This window comes from Nomascus leucogenys, chromosome 22a, assembly GCF_006542625.1.
Source record: "Nomascus leucogenys isolate Asia chromosome 22a, Asia_NLE_v1, whole genome shotgun sequence".
Lineage (NCBI taxonomy): Eukaryota > Metazoa > Chordata > Mammalia > Primates > Hylobatidae > Nomascus > Nomascus leucogenys.
Window position 1 is genome coordinate 16,974,422 of NC_044402.1, and position 5,026 is coordinate 16,979,447.

General features: G+C 40.2%; 1 non-coding gene across 1 annotated transcript; it reads right to left on the bottom strand.

The window, feature by feature from the left end:
* Window positions 1–1,340: 1,340 nt before the first annotated feature.
* Window positions 1,341–1,476, bottom strand: LOC115832733. The gene has a single exon (XR_004028233.1). It is a non-coding gene; the product is annotated as a U4 spliceosomal RNA (small nuclear RNA).
* Between the last annotated feature and the right edge of the window lie 3,550 nt (window positions 1,477–5,026).

A 5,026-nucleotide genomic window follows, 5' to 3' on the forward strand; every position in this document is an offset into this window, starting at 1 on the left:
TAGCAGCCGTGTTTTCTCAGGCAAATTAGGAATCAGTTTAGGATGGTGATTAAGAAGTGGGCTTTGAGGCCGGGCATGGTGGCTCAGGCCTATAATCTCAGTACTCTGGGAGGCCAAAGGCAAGGAGGATCACTTGAGCCTTGAGCCCAGGAAGTCAAGGCTGCTGTGAGCCGTGAGCATGCCATTGCACTCCAGCCTGGCAGCAGAGCAAAATCCTGTCACCAAAAAAAAAAAAAAAAAAAAAAAGGGCTCTGGAGCCAGATGTTTTATATTTGAAACCTGACTTTTTCATGCCCTTGGAAAAGTTGTGGGGACTTTGTGGAAGGGACTTATTGGCCTGTGCCTCAGATTTTTTATCCGTAGTGTAACATGCATTTGCTGTATTATTTAAGAATTTTCAACTCTGCCCTAAAGAATAGGAAAAACAAATGGGATAGATGAAACTTATCTGTAAGTATATGTTACATCAACTCATATGTTAAGTACAGATAATAAGTACATCATTAATGCATGAAACATGTTAAACATAGAATAGACATTTACTTCTTAAACATACGTTAAAAGGACAAAACAAACAAGAGTGTTACTTGTAAACAGAGATGGAAAGCAAAATAAACCTTAAATATTCATAAAGCATGGATCAGTCTTGTCTGCCTCAAATTGACCACCCATTGATATCATCCATTCTAACCCACTTGTTTTGTGCTTAAAATGTATACTGCTGCTCATTGGGTCATTGCTGAGCTATAGGTGTAGCTCATACTTACCTCTATCTTTTTATTATTTTTATTGTTTGGGGACAGGATCTTGCTCGTCGTCCAGGCTGGAGTGCAGTGGCACGATCATGACTCATTGCCTGCTCACTGCAGCCTCAACCTCCAGGTCTCAGGTCATCCTCCCACCTCATCCTCCCAGGTAGTTGGGACTACAGGCATGCGCCTTCATGCCCAGCTAATCTTTTTTAAGTTTTTTGTAGAGACGTGGTCTTGCCATGTTGCCCAGGCTGTTCTTGAACCCCTGGGCTCAAGTACTCTGCCTGCTTCAATCTTCCAAAGTGTTAGAATTACAGGTGTGAGCCACAGCACCCAGCAACCTCGGTCTTTTTGATAGAGCAAGCATAGATTGGCACCATGAACCTTCCATCTCTGAACATTCTTACCTACACTCTGGTTCTTGTAACTATGCCATCTTTGGAGAAGGCAGATAAGGCAGAGAGAGAGGCAGAACATATGAACATCGAGTGACCCACAGTAGTGTGGTCCTTTCACCTGCCTGATCTAAATGCATTCACCTACTCATCTCTTTCCCCTTGCTTCCCACTTTTTTCTAAAAAAAATCAGTCTCCATAGTGACTGTCAAAAATTGGCAATGCTGACTATCTTGCAAGTTGTCATGGCAGGGTATTGGAAAAAGTTTTCAATTAGCAGTAACCTAGGATAAACCTCATTGGCTACCATATTTCCACTGTACAAAGCTAAGACTATGTGTTTTAAATTGGTTTAACAAACTAACTTATTTGACCATCTTAATCTGGCCTATGAGCCAGATTATAATGATAGTGATAATGATAGTGAATATTTTATGGGATGATTGTGGATATCACATCAATTTAATTCAAGTAAGGCACAATTACATTGTCTTTCAAAGAACATAGAAACACATTGGGTGGGAATCAGTAATGTGTGCAACCAGGTAGCTCCTCTGTTTTCAGTCAGACTGAAATAGGAATTAAAAGAAATTAAAGAATGTGTAAGCAAAAACTCAGTTGTATGTAAGAAAACCCAATTCCCCCTGAAGAAGAGAAAGAGCTGGAGTCCTTTAAAATTAACTGCCTGTTTTTCTGTGGCTAGTGGACCTTATCTCTCCCTTTCCCAGGCATTGTGAAGACTCTGTTTCTCTAGCTGTGCAGTTGCAAGGTCACTAGACAAATAATCTCAAGTCGTAAAACATGTTGTTCCTTGAAAAGTAAGAAATAATGTAATGCATGTCTTAATTGAATAACTGTCTTTGTTTCTCGCTTCTGTAATTTGCTTCCCCCTGCACAGATCTCCCCCCACCCCACAAAATGCTTAAAAGGTAGCTTGACTCTTTATTCGAGGCTCAGTCCTTTGGATGTTAATCCGACTGGGTCAGTGCACCTAAATAATTAAATAATTCCTCCTCCACCTCTTGGTCTCTCTGATTCCTTAATTACCCCGCGGCAAGACAATGTTTATTACATGCTAGAGACAGAACAGTTTGAGGAATTACCAAAGAGATGGGAGGTTGTTCTAATTTTCCCAGTTCCCTGAGGAAGTTCTTGGAGGAAGTTTCTTGAGGAATTCCTTAAGAAAGTGCTTGATGTATATCTATTGATACTGATATTTATGCCAAAAATTCTTTTAAATACTATGAGATGCCAGAGAAATAGGGTGAAATGTGCATATAAACAAATAAGTTTAATAAAGGGTGATAGGAGCCATGATGGAAACCTGTGAGAGAATGCGGCTATGGACGCAGGCACAGGACTGAGTGATTCTACCTGTGTGTGGGGTTCATAAACAGCTCTACAGTCAGCCGCTGAGGAAAAGCTTCCCAACAGCATGCAATCCTGTGGACAGAAAAGAAGGGGTGGAGAAAAAACAAGACACAAAGATTCGCTGAAGCCAGATCATCAAGAATATGGAACACCATGAGGGAAGTTTGGGTGTTAGCACATAATCAGTGAAAAGCCACCAGAGAAGTTTTACCAGTGAAATAAAACAACTTGATTGACTAAAAGTGAAGACAAGGAGACCGGTTAGGATACTATTGCAATAGTCGTGATGTGAGTTGCTGGGAGTAATGGGGATGGACAGAAGAGGCCAAAATATGTTCAAGAAATAGAATCAACAGGACTCGGACACCGATTGAATATGGGGAGGGCATTTGGCTAAGAAAAGACAAGAAGCCAGGATAACTCCCAGCTCTCTGGGTTGTGCATGTATGGATAGGGGAGCCAGTCACCAAGATGAGAGTGAAGGAGACAGAAAAGGTTAGGAAAAAAAAGAGATTAAATTCATTTTGGGATATAATGATTTTAAGTGTCTCTGGGACAGCCAGATGGAGATATTCTGTTAGTACTAGAGTTAGAAGCCAGTCAGAAACAATGGAGCGAGGTCAGGGATGGAGATTAAATTTGAGACTCATTATTATACATCTGCTCATGGAAAGCAATAAAGAGGATGAAATCATCCCAAGGAGAATTTGTAGAATGAGAAGAGAGCCAAAGACAGAAGGCCTGCAGATTCCCAACATTCAGGGGCAGGTAATGAAAAGAGGAAAAATAAAACCTACTGAGAAAGAGTGGCCAGAGATGTAAGAGGAAAACCAAGTGGGTGTGGCATCATGAAGCCAAAGTACAGACAGAATTTCAAAAAGAAGAGGCAGTTCAACCATGTTCACTTCTGAGAATTCATGGAAACGAAAAGCTTAAAAAAATTCACTGATTTGGCCATTAGGTATCTATTTGCAATATTTGTCAGAGTCATTTCAGGGAGTCAAGAGTGAATAGGAACAGAAACCTGAGTGCAATAGGCTGAGACAGAAACAGACCTAAAGAAAGAGACATGCGAATGCAGCTTATTCTTTCAAGGGACAATTACTCATGCAAATGATTTTAAAATACTTGCGAAGCCACATGCATATGCTTGAATTCATAGAAATTTTCTACTTTTTGGACATTTTACCATGTAATAGATGCTGTCTGTAAAGCTTTTTAAGACTATCAAGTTCTATAACAGGCAGTTACATAAACCACTGATTCTGGGGTAGAGATTATTCCCTAAAGCGAATGTGGTCTGAAGTAACTCGTTTACCATATTTTTGCTCAAGAAGAAGTGACACTTTCATGCTCTTGGGCTCTGTATGAAAAAGTGAACTCATTATTACATGAAAGTCATCAGAATCAAAATGGTGGCATTTGTGTTAAAAACGAACAAAATCGGCCGGGCGCAGTGGCTCACGCCTGTAATCCCAGCACTTTGGGAGGCCAAGGCGGGCGGATCACAAGGTCAGGAGATCAAGACTATCCTGGCTAACACGGTGAAACCCTGTCTCTACTAAAAATGCAAAAAAAATTAGCCAGGCATGGTAGCGGGCGCCTGTAGTCCCAGCTACTCAGGAGGCTGAGGCAGGAGAATGGCTTGAACCCGGGAGGCGGAGTTTGCAGTGAGCCGAGATCGCGCCACTGCACTCCAGCCTGGGCGAGAACGAGACTCCATCTCAAAAAAAAAAACGAACAAAATCCTGACAAATAGAACTGAGGAAGGCTATGAAGAGAGGGTTCTCATGCGTGAGTGCTTTGTAACAAAAACTATCACAAAAGACTACAAAAAATACAACATTGCACAAAGATCATCACAACCTTACACAAAAAATACTTCTGTGAGGACATCTGCCAGCCAACCTTGACTGATGCTACCCTTGTTACAGATCCTTGTTATGGATCCTTTGAAGGAGAATCACTTCAAAACAATTCTGTAATCCTCTTTATTTTTCCTTTTAAAACCTCTATCTTCCTTTACCTCCCTTAATATGCATATAGTTTACTATGGCACACATATTCCCATTGCAATGTCCTATTCCTGAATAAATATCATTTTCTTTTAGAGAACATCTAAAAGAGGTTGGCAATTAACACTCACTTGTCATTTAAAAAGCCATAGAATGGCCAGGTGAGTGCCTGTAGTCCCAGCTATTTGGGAGGCTGAGGTGGGAGGATTGCTTGAGCCCAGGAATTTGAGGCCAGTCTCAGCAACATAGTAAGACTCTGTCTCCAAAAAATAATAATAAATAATAAATAAAATTTAAAAACTAAAAGAATTTTAAGGCCATAGAATGAAAAATTCTCAGAAATATATAGCCAAATGTTTTTTGATATTACTTACATGAAGTAGTAATAAATAATTTTAAAAATGGCTACCATTTATGTATTTATTTTAATTTTTATTTATTTATTTTGAGACAGTCTTGCTCTGTTGTCCAGTCTGGAGTACAATGGTATGAT